Here is a 13,287-nt window from a genome sequence, read left to right on the forward strand (position 1 = left end):
CAAGCTTGTGCAACCCGGAGGTGGAGGCGGAGGGAGGGCGCGAGCGGCCCGGCCGGGAGGTGCGGAAGTTCGCCGCGGCTGTTCATTGGCAGGCCGAGCCGCTTTCATCATTTCTCGGAAAAGTCAATTTCATTTTCACTTCCCCACGGCGCGGCGGCGGGAGCAACAAGCGGCTGCTCGTGAGTCTGCCGTTGGCACACCGGGACGCTCACACTCGCCGCGCTCACACTCGAGGCGGGGTGGGGGGACGTGGGGGTCCCGGGGCGACCGGGAGCCCGCTTCGTTTCAGGGCCGAAGCTCGCGGCTGTAGGAGAGGAAAGCAGGTACCCGACCCTCCCTCCACCCTCAGGGTTACCTGAAGGTTGGGAAGGAAGGAGGAGGAGGGCGGCAGGGGGAGCCAAGGGGCTCTTGCCAGCCTGTTGGTGGGGCAGGTGTCAGTGGTGTTTAGCCCCGCTGTGTTCAGAGCGGATGAAAATTCACTCTGCAACGCTGCCCGCCTCAAAAGAATAAAAGGAACTGACGAGACAGCAATACTTAGATATTAATTCAAGAACTGGGCCGAGCGAGGACTTGGCGACCTTAACCTTCTTTGAACCCTCATCAGTGGTTGAGGGTGGAACCATTTGAAAGATGCTGCCATCTCGGGCACCACCTGGCGCTCTGTTTGGGGGCGATAAGGAAAGCCTTCCCCTAGTCCGTCAACAACAGCACACTCCAGACTGAGTTCTCGCCAGTGCAACAGAAGTTACCTAATGCAGGATGAGATGCGCGAGGGTGTGAATTAATTGTATTTCAAGATGTCTTCATCGTGGCTGGTCCAGGAGGGAAGCTTTGTACTGTGGCACTTCCAGCCAGATTCAAATCCGGCCTCTTTTAACTTATTAGCTGGGCATGCTCCCTCTTGCTGCATAACCTAAGGCCTTAGTTTTCAATGCTGTGAAATGGGGATAAATGATAAAATGCAAGAATACAGGTACAGCACCTGTCACCTTCAGGGTGTGTTAGTTCAGACTAATACAGTTCATTTGGGACCTACCCCTTTTGGGGACTTTGCTTTAAAGTTTATTTATTTTGAGGAGGGAGGGAGAAAGAATGAGTGGGGGGAGGGTCAGAGAGAGGAGGCGCAGAGGATTCCAAGAGAGCAGGCTTGGTGCTGACAGCAGAACAATCCATGAGATCGTGACCTGAGCCAAAGTCAGACGCTTAACCCGCTGAGCCACCCAGGCGCTGGGGAGGGGTGGCGGGGGGGGGGGGGTCCTTTGCTTTAAAAGCATCAATTCTCATCTAATTATACCTGTTTCTTCCCCCAGGTGCAGTTTAATCAGCTTCTCCCAAACTGATCTAACAAAGAAAGACCCTTCCTGGGAGGCCATAGTTATGTACAGGCAAACACTTTTCTAAAAACATAACTCCAACATCCCTCTTTGCCACAGAAGTATTGAGTTCTAGGGACTGGAAAAAGAAAGCATCTGAAGACGCCTGTGTGGTTAGGAGACAGCCAGCCGAGTGTTTAGGATTCTGTCTTCTACGTGATCTCAGCAATAGATACACACATTCCTTCTCATCCTCTCGCCTCTAATACCATCTGCCATAGCTACTCGCTTTCCTATTTCATATAACAGTGACCACGACAGGCAGTTGGAGTCGTCCTATACAAAGTATGTAGGGCGGTTGTCACTCTTTGCCCACCTACAGACCCAAGTTAAAAACCCCAGCATCCATTCAATCGGTAGCATCCTGCTGGCTTGTTACTACTCCCAAATCCGGTCCTGGCCCTCCCCATCTGCCCTGTATTGCCTTCATTCAGTGATGAACCCGCCTCCAGCTGTGCTCCCAGGTTGTGCTCCTCGGGGCTAGCAGCCACACTACTGTCCAATTAAGTAGAAAATCAACTCCAAATAAAGCGCGTTCCAACCCTAACTCCACCCCTCAAAAACCTCTCCTAGCCTTCAGAATAAAATCCGTATTATTTAACAAACATATAAAATCAGTATAATCTGGCACCAAAGTACTTTCCCAGCCCCATCTCCTGCTCCAGGGCCCCACAAGCCCTTGGCAAACCAGCTGCCACTCCTTGTTGTGAAACAACAGAGCCATCCTCTTGTTTGTTGTTTTATGCTGAGCATGGTGCCCTGCACGCAGGCGCTCAAATAAATGCTTGTGAATGAATAATTCCTTGCCCTTTTGTTTCTCATGAAATATTTTAGACTCCATCAGAGTCTTTTATTAACATGCGGTGACCGATACTCGTTGTACAGAATGCCGAAGAGTTGAAAGAAAAACATAAGCCACCTGGAATCTCAGCGGTCGGGAACTGAGGTGCTGATGTTTTTATGTATTTCCTTCTCGTAGTTTTTCTAAAGGGCTGTTTCCAGCCTTCACCGACTCCGTCTTTCTGTGCCATGTAGCAGTGCCCATCCGGGTGCCTGGGTGACTTTCCTCTGTCCTGTTCTATGTCCTGGCTGGCTCCTCTTCTGCGGCCAGCCCCCTAAAGTACGGTGTTTCCAGACATTCCATCCTAAACCCTTCTATTTTCTCATTCCGCCTGCTTTCTCTTTGAGTGCTCTCACTCATGCCCACAGCTTCAGATATCTCTATTTGGTAATAGCTCCAAAGTGTATAGCTTCTGACGTCTGGGTGATTTACCTCCTAGATGTTCCTCGGGTTCAACAAATCATGCATGTCTAAAACTAAACTCATCACATCTTTCCCGACAACCTTGTATATGTGTCACCTCACTGACCCTCCAGGAAACTGGCAGAGATCACTGACTCCTGCCTTTCCTGAGCCCCTCCTGGAGCTCCCTGAGGCATGGGTACTGTTTCCAATTTTTCAGGCCCTTAGACACATAAAGCATAGAATGAATTTCACTCAGTTCTTATGACCTTGCTGACGTATCACTGCAGACAAAAGTTTAAATACGCCCCCAAAGTCCACATGGTATTGATATACACAGTCAGGAAATATTTCTCAGCTCTTTGATGAGATACATACAGTCACAAACCTCTGTGGAAAAGGGATCGATATAGCGAAATGCAACCTTTCTGAAAGTCTCTGAAAAAAGTAACCTTTGCCATACTGAAGAACTCTGACCAAACACCTAGGTCTAATGCAAAAACCACCGTTCAAGCAATCTTCTATAATGAAACCAGAGTGATCTCCTGAGTGAGGCATGTTAATATTTCGCCGGTGGAATAGAACCTCCTAAAAGAAGATCCACCTGCACGCATTAGGAGTAATTTCTCTTCAAGGAAGTTAAGTAAGAGCAGTGATCAGCTGGACACATAGTGATTGATCTCTCCTTTCAAATGGGTTTTTAATTTATTTTTCTACCAAGAATAGTTTCATAAAATAATCATTCAAGTAACAGACTTTATTAAGTGCCCACAAACTTTTCACAGCACTGGGACTACAGCACTGAACCCAAACCATTGGAAACCTCTGCCTCCCAGGAAGGTCTCTTAGAGTCTAGTAAATTGGCATGTTAGTTTCCACTATATCATCCCAGTATCCCAGCATCACCTCCACCTATCATCACAGCTTTTAGAACTGTATATTAGAGTTAAGAACATGGAATATGATGGCTTACTCACTAAAGTGTTGAGTATAGTTAGGATTAAATCAGTAGCCCATAATCCATCTGTCAATTGATGTCCCAATTTTCTCCACCATATCACTGATCCCACTCTGTCCTGGCCGCAGAGGCTCTCCTCCATGGTGTTATTCAGGGGATTATAAAATCATAGGAAATGAGTGTTCCACACTTGCAAGAGCAGTTGGCTCATACAGACCCATAGACTACAGTTCTGCCCTCCAAAAAGTATTATTGTGAAGTCTACACTGAATAAATATACAGTCAAGTTAGATTTTAGTAGAGACAGAACGGTAAGGACATTGAAAAAGCCTTCTATCAAAGTTCAAAGATCAGAGCATCAAATCGGAGAAATTCTTGACTATTACCTCACGTAATTGTTCCTCCCATGTTACTGGAAACTCTGAAATGAGGTTCATTTTATTGCAATTATTCTCTGAAAATCATGAATTTAAATTGAGCCATATATTGCCCATTCCTTCGTAATAAATATTAATTTTGTCCTACTCTGATGAAGTCAGGGAAAAATATTCCTTAAAATTGCCAGGGTTGGGGCGCCTGGGTGGCGCAGTTGGTTAAGCGTCCGACTTCAGCCAGGTCACGATCTCGCGGTCTGGGAGTTCGAGCCCCACGTCGGGCTCTGGGCTGATGGCTCAGAGCCTGGAGCCTGTTTCCGATTCTGTGTCTCCCTCTCTCTCTGCCCCTCCCCCGTTCATGCTGTGTCTCTCTCTGTCCCAAAAATAAATAAATGATGAAAAAAAAATTAAAAAAAAAAATTGCCAGGGTGTGTGTGTATGTGTTGTATGTGTGTGTGTATCGGGGTGGGGGGGGTGTGGAGAGAGAGATTTTCTTGTCTACAAGGAAAGCTTACAATTTTGAAAACTTCATAAATTGTTTTTTGCTAAAACGTCTCTGTTCCATCCCAAATAGCTTTGAAATATCCATTACTATAGCCAAATGATAAAGTAGTACTTTCCTTTTTTAAACTCGGAAGGAAAAGGTGTCCAAAGCTCTGCCTTGAAGTTCTTTAGAAAGAACTACTATAATAGTTTCAAGCACTAAAAATATTTTGAACAAATACATTTCAAATTTTTAACATAAATTCAGCAAACCACAAGACTCACTGGGTCCGGATCATTTGGCGAATTTTCTGTTACAGTTTCCTCTCTTTCTCTGCAAGTTCCTCACAGCCTGTGAAGCTCGATGCCAGTGTGTTTGTTCTCTTTCTCCCCAAACTTCCTAGCGTTGCGAATGACGCACTTTCACTGTTTGAAAATGTTTGGAAGTTTGCCAGTCAGAAAGACAGAAGAGTGTCATAAAACAAAGGATTGAGAGTATTTTTAAGTCTCTGACTTCCTTGGGGAAAACAAAAAAAAAAGTCATCTCCACTAAATCCAAAAGTACATGACAATTCACACCGGCTCCTGGTGCTGCCTCCTTAGCCTCTGATGTGAGTCGGTGACATTTCCCGCCCATGTGTGCCCAGCCCTGCCATGCCCCCGGTACTGAGAGCTGCGGTGAAGGAAGTAGGAAGGAGACAAGCCCTGGCTCTCCCGGACCTTACATTCCAGTGGGGGTGACGTCAACAGACAAACCAACCAATAACATAGTTACAGATTAACTGTATGAAATAAGCAAGAGCTCCCCCCTGAAAACACTGGCAGAATCTAGGTGGTCAGGGAAGGTTCCCCTGAGAAAATGGCTTGAAGGTATTCGTTTCCTGGGGTTGCCATTACAAAGGACCATACACTGGGCAACTTAAATAACAGCACTGTATTGTCTCACAGTTAGGAAGCTGGTAGTTCGAGATCCAGGTGTCACAGGGTCGGTTCCTTGTGAGGCCTACGGAGGGATTTGCTCCATGCCTCCTGGCTTCCGGTGCTTTGCCAGGACTCTTGGGCCTTCTTTGGCTTGCAAATGATCTCTGATCTCTGCTTCGTCTTCACCAGGTGTTCTCTGGGGAATGCACCTGAGTCCAGACTTCTTTTTATCAGGACACCAGTCATTGGATTCGGGGCCCACCCTACTCCAGGATGATCTCATCTTCAATTACATCGGCAAGGACCTGTTTCCACATAAGGTCGCATTCTGAGTACTGAAGGTTATGACTTCCACAAATGAATGGAGTGGCGGACACAATTCAACACGTAACAGGTACCAATTATGCGCTGAAGCCGTTGGGCAGAGGAAAGAGTGGGGGACTAAGGCCCTAAGAAGCAAAAGGGTCTGGCAAATTCTGGGAATGGAAGGAATGTGTGACTTCAGAGTTATAAATGAGGGAAAGAAGGCCCTGGGCAGAGGCAAGGTGAGCAGACACCAGATGGAGAAGTTTGGACTTTATTCTGCCATCAATGGGAAGATTTCCACAGGTTCTGTGGTTTTAAAAGGTCATGTTATAAATTTCCCGATTGTCGCCTCAACAGTGAAATGCAAGGATTTCTTAATTTGTTGGTTTCTAAGGAGAATTTACAACTGTTTTCTCATTCCCCTCTCCCTTATATGTTGAATTTGCTAAGGAGATACAACACATTTATGACCTCCGAAACAGTTTTGTCTTTTTATATTCATTTTTAATTCCTCAGTTAAAATATTTATTTCCTGTTATGGGGCGCCTGGGTGGCTCAGTTGGTTAAGAGACCGACTCTTGATTTCAGCTCAGGTCTTGATCTCATGTTCATAGGATTGAGCCCCACATTGGGCTCCATGCTGTCAGCACTGAATCTGCTTGGGATTCTCTCTCCTTTTCTGTCTGGCCCTGTCTCTCTGTCTCTCTGTCTCTCTGTCTCTCTCTCTCAAAATAAATAATATAAACATTTTTTAAAAGCAAAAAAAGGGGCGCCTGGGTGGCGCAGTCGGTTAAGCGTCCGACTTCAGCCAGGTCACGATCTCGCGGTCTGTGAGTTCGAGCCCCGCGTCGGGCTCTGGGCTGATGGCTCAGAGCCTGGAGCCTGTTTCCGTATCTGTGTCTCCCTCTCTCTCTGCCCTTCCCCCGCTCATGCTCTGTCTCTCTCTGTCCCAAAAATAAATAAACGTTGAAAAAAATTTTTTTTTAAAAAAAGCAAAAAAATATTTATTTCCTGTTAACTTTCTCTCTGACTTTCATCTGCAAAAATAAAGTAAGTTTTTTCTTCATTCTCTTTACCCCTCAAGAAACTTCCCTTAAGGAAGAGGGAAAAAGAGAAGAAATATTCAACTGAGGTAATTTCCTCAGACTGTTTTGAGTGAACAGTGATCATTTTCAGAGGTTCGGTCACCACAAAATCAATATTCATTCCAAAGTTCAGTGGCTCCAAATGTATTCAAGTTTTTTGATTTCCAAAATTTTTCAGATCTTTTTCTTCTGTCAGAAACTCCATGTGTAATAAATCGTTTTCACAAAACTGAATTTTTGTTGGCAGAACAATCAGCATAAGTAAAACTCCATGGTTTGCCTTGAACGTTTTGTAAGTTGAAAGCAAATGTTGGTTTAAACAGCCCATCACATATTTTCTCAACCTCAAGCTGTGGATCTTGGTTTCTGCACTACTCCCTCCTTGATGACTGAAAAAGGTCCACTTTTTTCTGTTTTACATACTGAGGTTCTGGGTAAGATTCCATTTAGGGAAAAGGTTCTGTTGCTTTAAAAAAAAAATTTTTTTTTTCATTTAAAAACTAAGCCACAAAAACTGGCTGTTCGTTTTATTTCATTTTCAGACAACTGGAGATAAGAGAGAAAACACAACCAACCATGAGTGGAAAGGCGTTCAGACTGAAGGAGAGAAAGAAATACGGATACCAAGCGACAGAGGTGGTTGTACGCATTGATAGAGTGGAACCAGCCACATGAGAGGTACCCACATATAAGGTCATCATCAACGTGCTCAATTGTCTCCCGTTTTTCTTTGTTTCTCTTTCCCATCTTTGATAAGAACTTCTCATCTTTGCAGTGATGCAGAACCAACAGAATCATGACCTCTTGTTTCCATGTATGCAGTTGAGGTCATGCTTTTATGACACCTTTGGGCAAAACTTTTTCCCTCATTGAGAAACTGGCGAAACATTACCGCAATCCCGTCATCTTTCACAAGACTTATCCGTGTGTTCCCACATACAAACTGTTCCTTTTGTTGGTATTTTTGCTTATGATGAACTTAAGATAAATAGGATAGTAGGAAATATTTGTGCCGCATTGAGGGTAAAAAGAAAATGGGTTTTTTTAATGTTTATTTTTGCGACAGAGAGAGACAGACAGAGTGAGCAGGGGAAGGGCAGAGAGAGAGGGAGACGCGGAATGCGCAGCAGGCTCCCGGCTCTGAGCTGTCAGCACAGAGCCCGACGGCGAGACCGTGACCTGAGCCGGAGTCAGAAGCTTACCCGACTGAGCCAGCCAGCTCCCTAATGTTTTATATGCACAGTATAACCACCCCAAAGATATCTTTATTAAATAAGACCAAACAGAACCACATCGAAACATTAACAGTGGTTGTCTCTGAGTGATGGAACTATGGCTAATTTTTTTCCTGTGGAAAAATTAACATTTTTAAGAATAGATTTTACTTTTATTAAAGTAATATTTTAAATAATATTTAATAGGCAATTTCAGAGAATTATTTCTTGATATATGATCTTTATATAAATAACTTGTAAGTTTTAGCTAGCACAGTACTTCAAAAAAGAAAGCACTGATTAATAGACCTTATATTTTACACTACAGTCTTTTAAGAATTTTTGAACTATGTCTCTTTAAGTTACACGGAAGATGATTCTTCCTACAAATGTTATGTAGTTTCTCCTAATCTTTTATTTTATCAAAACATTCATTTTTAAAAACACATCTGTGTGGCCAACAGGCACATGAAAAGATGCTCAACGTCGCTCCTCATCAGGGAAATACAAATCAAAACCACACTCAGATATCACCTCACGCCAGTCAGGGTGGCCAAAATGAACAAATCAGGAGACTAGAGATGCTGGTGAGGATGTGGAAAAACGGGAACCCTCTTGCACTGTTGGTGGGAATGCAAACTGGTGCAGCCGCTCTGGAAAACAGTGTGGAGGTTCCTCAAAAAATTAAAAATAGATCTACCCTATGACCCAGCAATAGCACTGCTAGGAATTTACCCAAGGGATACAGGAGTGCTGATCCATAGGGGCACTTGTACCCCAATGTTTATAGCAGCACTTTCAACAATAGCCAAACTATGGGAAGAGGCTAAATGTCCATCAACTTATGAATGGATAAAGAAATTGTGGTTTATATACACAATGGAATACTACTTGGCAATGAGAAAGAATGAAATATGGCCTTTTGTAGCAACATGGATGGAACTGGAGAATGTTATGCTAAGTGAAATAAGTCATACAGAAAAAGACAGATACCATATGTTTTCACTCTTATGTGGATCCTGAGAAACTTACCAGAAGACCATGGGGGAGGGAAAAAAAAAAGGTTAGAGAGGGAGGGAGCCATAAGAGACTCTTAAAAACCAAGAACAAACTGAGGGTTGATGGGTCGTGGGAGGGAGGGGAGGATGGGTGACGGGTATTGAGGAGGGCACCTGTTGGGATGAGCACTGGGTGTTGTATGGAAACCAATTTGATAATAAATTTCATATTTAAAAAAAAAAGAAATCTAAAAACACATCTGTGTTTTTATCTTAGTTCAAACATTGACTCTCCGAATGAACATGTAAAAACAAACTTATAAATCACTGTGTGTCCAGATCAATAGCTATTCATAAGTAATACATCTCATGATCATTAATATTTAAATAAACTTTGGCTTTGATTCACATTATGTTTTAAATATGCTATTTGAGAAAGAAAACGAATTAAGAGAACTCTGTAACAACTAAAGTATCTTTTCTATAAGTTTTTATTTCACTTATATGCAGATTTCAGTTAGTATATTGTTAGCAATCAAATTCAAATTCTTAGATCTCAAATATGAATGGGGACTCTAAGAAAAATATCCAACTTTTATGTTAAATTTGTCCTTTTTGCATTTCGTTCTTTGGCACTTTCGTATTTAGTCATCCTATTTCCTATTCTGCTTGCTCAGTTTCCACATACGACCAGATCAGCAGAAGGGGAGAGAAAACATCTCATTTGAGGGCAGTGAAGGAAAGAATCGCTGTTCCTTTTTCTTTCCCTCCCCCTGCCCACCACACACACACACACACACACACACACACGCACACACAGTAGAGAAGGGTTCTCTGCATACAGATGCTCATTTGGAATTCAGAAATATTTTACCACAGAAAAAAAAAGAAACTATAACAATGTAAGTATATCGTTTACCTTCATTCTGGGTTAAAATAAGAATTTGTGGGCTGGCCTGGGAATCCAGTCTTGTAACATTATACACATGGGAAATTTTCGTTCTGAAATCTAAATAGCTGTTTTCCAAGGAAATTGTTAGAGCACATTGGACTGGGTAGGTCTAGGACCACCTGCCCTCTGCAGGGCTGTGCTCTGCAATTTGGAAGAGACCAGGAGGAAAGAGGTGTGGTTCCTGATCTCAAGGCCTGTGCTGGCTACACTGGGAGACAGGGCCCACAATGAAATGATTATTTCAAGACAGAAATGCTATGTGGCTCTGCTCCCAGGTAACATTTTAATACATTTATTTACCTGTTTGTTCAGCAAACAGGTCCAGCGTGCCTCTTGACTCTAATTATCTCTCTCGTTTTTATATTTTACATGCTGTTTTCTAATATAAGTATTACATGATTATAGTAGAATATTTGAGCAATACAGACCTATTTGTGGTGACAAAACTGGAAAGGGCTTGACTCTCTATCGGTAACTAAATGATTGAATAGACCATAGTTGATCCATTCTAGGGGATGTTATGCACAAATAAAAAAGAACACATTAAAACTTTCTGGAGACTGGAATGTGTTTTAAAGAATGAAAACCAGGATGCAAAGCAGTGTTCCTATTAGGATCTCAGTTTTGCAAAGACAACAGTGACCCCCTTGTCCCCCCCCCCCAAAATGTTTGAATTCAAAAGGATAAAGGTATATATACAAAGCTGTTGATACTGGTCACCTTGAGGACAAGAGGGTTACTAATTTTTTCTTAATCTTTGTATGGAGAAAAAAATGGTAATTTTAAAATGAAAATCTGGAAATACAGAGCAGTTTAAAGAGAAAAATTAAAATCACTTTGATTTCGGATTTCTGTTTTGTTAAGGTAGTGTGTGTGTGTGTGTGTGTGTGTGTGTGTGTGTGTGTGAACTACCCTGGATAATTAATTATAAATAGATTTTCTCTTGACTGTCACTCCAAGGGCCTTCTGCCAAAAGGGCTTTAATCCAAAGCCACCAAAAGACCCACACTGGAGACACTTTTAAGTAGGCAGTCACATCAGTTCCCTTTGGGATCTGCCTACTCTCCCTGTGGGAATGGCCCATCTTAGCCCTTTCTGTATGTCTCTCCTCCCTAAATGGAAAGGAAGATTCGTAAAAATGTGGGAATAAAGGGTGTTGTCCTCACTCCAGCATGAGCCCTACTCTCATTAAGGGTTCTCCGCTTTATACTGATGAACCCTCCAACATCATCTTAAAGAACCAGCATGGCTTCCCACCAGGCCGGCTGGAGGTACTCACAGGAAGGAAGCAAGCAAGTAATGGAGTCTGGCCCACTAAATACATTTTAAGAAAATGCTGTATTCATTTCTGCTCAATACTACTTGTAAGTCCATGATACTAATTCAGTGGCCTCAGAAAAAGTGAATCGCTTAGTCCAGTTTTCTCTGTACTTCTGAAGAATTATTCACCAGGAGATAGGTGTCCATTGTATCAACATGACACTTTCATCAGCCCAAAAATGAACAGTTCCAGATAGTAGACAACAAAGCATAGCCAAGACTACCAAAGGAAAGGCTCAGAAGACTTCCAGAGGTAGTAGGATTTGAGCTGTACCTTAAAGAATAGATTAAAAATAGAGTGATTAAAAGTGTGTGTGTGTGTGTGTGTGTGTGTGTGTGTGTATGGTTAATAGCTGGCTTTAAAAAGCCTTGACAGAAGCTTTCAGACTTTAAAATGTCCTCTCATCCCACAGAGAACACCCATCTAACAAACTCATCTGGTCCTATAGTCCAAGCTAGCTTTGTGTTTAAACCAAAGGAATCATATTGAATTGCACATTAAATGTATTGGTAGAGTTAGGAAATTAGCCTTTTCCATCAAAAATTAGAGATGGGGGTGGGGAGGAAGACTCCTAGATCCAACATGTGGAAGAAACATGTGTATTTACTAAGATCTCTAAGTCAGATCTTCAGCCTCTAAAACTGTAGATGGAAAACTGTTTTCTTGCGATACTTTAACTGATTCCTTAGAAATGAAAGAGAAAAGTTAAAGTCACTGATCAGTGCCTGGAGACGTGAATTTCTTGGATCCTCTTAGGGCACGCAGCAGGAGGGAGGCTGATACGATGATGGAGGTGAACCTATTCATCGTCATGTTCAGGACGTAGAGAAGAGTCCCCTCAACCTATTTGTCAACTTAGCATGCCACTCACAAGTCACTTTGATTATAAGTCTGTGTCTTCCATGATACCAAACAGCTGGTAGAAACCAAAGAAGAAAATAGCTAATGTCCAGATGTTTAGCCTGTGCTCATGCAGGCAAACACCTGTGCACCAACCTAGTATTTCTATCCAGATGTGTGATGCTGTGTGCTCTGATCCTCCCACTATATGCTTTATTTCTTCCCATTAGCCAACATGAAGCCCAAATTAGGTTAAAATTCAATTTACCTCCAAGTTTAGGCTTTAATTAAACAAAATAAAGGAATTCTAGGAATCCATAATATGGTGAGTCATGTTTTCTGTGATAAAAATGTGAAAGATTCCTAAGTTTAGAAGAGCAGAGTAAGGACATACCCACCCAACCACCTTCTGTCAAAATCCACCAAGAAATTTCAGGGAGAATAGGTAACAGAAATGTATATCCATCACTAGGAAACTAAGTAGTATCCATACCCACAACATATAAACAGATTTTGGAAAGAGGAATAACAAAGAGCAAGGAACAAAGTCCAAGCAAAGAGAAGGAACATTAGACCTTAACGCCTGCAAAAGAGAGTTGGAGGGATCTCTATGGGAAGTGAGCTCATTTTCCATACAGAACCCAGAAAAGATACCGGAACAGGAAAAAACTGGGCAGGGGCAGCAGGATTAAATTAAAAGTCCAAATAAGGAGCAGTTAGATCCCTACAGTTATCCACCCTTGTGTCACCAAACAGTGACATATAGACAGCCTCAGCAGGAAACCAACTGTTCCCCCGACAGTTTGCCTCAGTGAAGACCACCAGTGTATTAGCTCATGCCCAAAGAACTCCTGGTGGGGTCAGCATTTTGGTACCTTAATCTTAAGAGTGAACACTTTAGGGTGCCTGGGTGGCTTAGTGGGTCAAGCGTCTGACTTCAGCTCAGGTCATGATCTCACGGTTTGTGAATTCGAGCCCCACCTCAGGCTCTGTGCTGACAGCTCGGAGCCTGGAGCTTGCTTTGGATTCTGTGTCTCCCCCTCTCTCTGCCCCTCCCCAATTTGTGCTCTGTCTCTCTATGTCTCTCAAAAATTAAATAAATGTAAAAAAAATTTTTTTAATTAATAAAAGAGTGAACACTTTAACATAACCACAGTGAAAACAAACAGAATAACAAATTCCTGCAGCAAAGATGATGCAGGAAAGGAAACTTTAAAAA

The 13,287-nt window shown here is 42.7% G+C and overlaps 1 protein-coding gene and 1 long non-coding RNA gene across 11 annotated transcripts in view; one reads left to right on the plus strand and one right to left on the minus strand.

The window, feature by feature from the left end:
• Positions 1–4,842, minus strand: part of IRF2 (interferon regulatory factor 2) — a 91,191-nt gene extending 86,349 nt beyond the window's left edge. Inside the window, exon 1 of the mRNA XM_006930565.5 lies at positions 4,717–4,842. The gene's annotated coding sequence lies outside the window, so the exon portion shown is untranslated. The remainder of the gene's footprint in view (positions 1–4,716) is intronic.
• On the plus strand, positions 40–7,634 carry LOC109498725. 10 transcript variants are annotated; one of them, XR_006596273.1, is made up of 4 exons: positions 52–179; positions 1,311–2,319; positions 5,542–5,746; positions 7,286–7,634. It is a non-coding gene; the product is annotated as an uncharacterized LOC109498725 (long non-coding RNA). The 10 variants fall into 10 exon arrangements; XR_006596274.1 differs by lacking the exon at positions 52–179 and adding an exon at positions 194–323; XR_002155599.3 differs by lacking the exon at positions 1,311–2,319 and having other exon boundaries at positions 40–179; positions 5,587–5,746.
• Positions 7,635–13,287: the final 5,653 nt, after the last annotated feature.

This window comes from Felis catus, chromosome B1, assembly GCF_018350175.1.
Source record: "Felis catus isolate Fca126 chromosome B1, F.catus_Fca126_mat1.0, whole genome shotgun sequence".
Lineage (NCBI taxonomy): Eukaryota > Metazoa > Chordata > Mammalia > Carnivora > Felidae > Felis > Felis catus.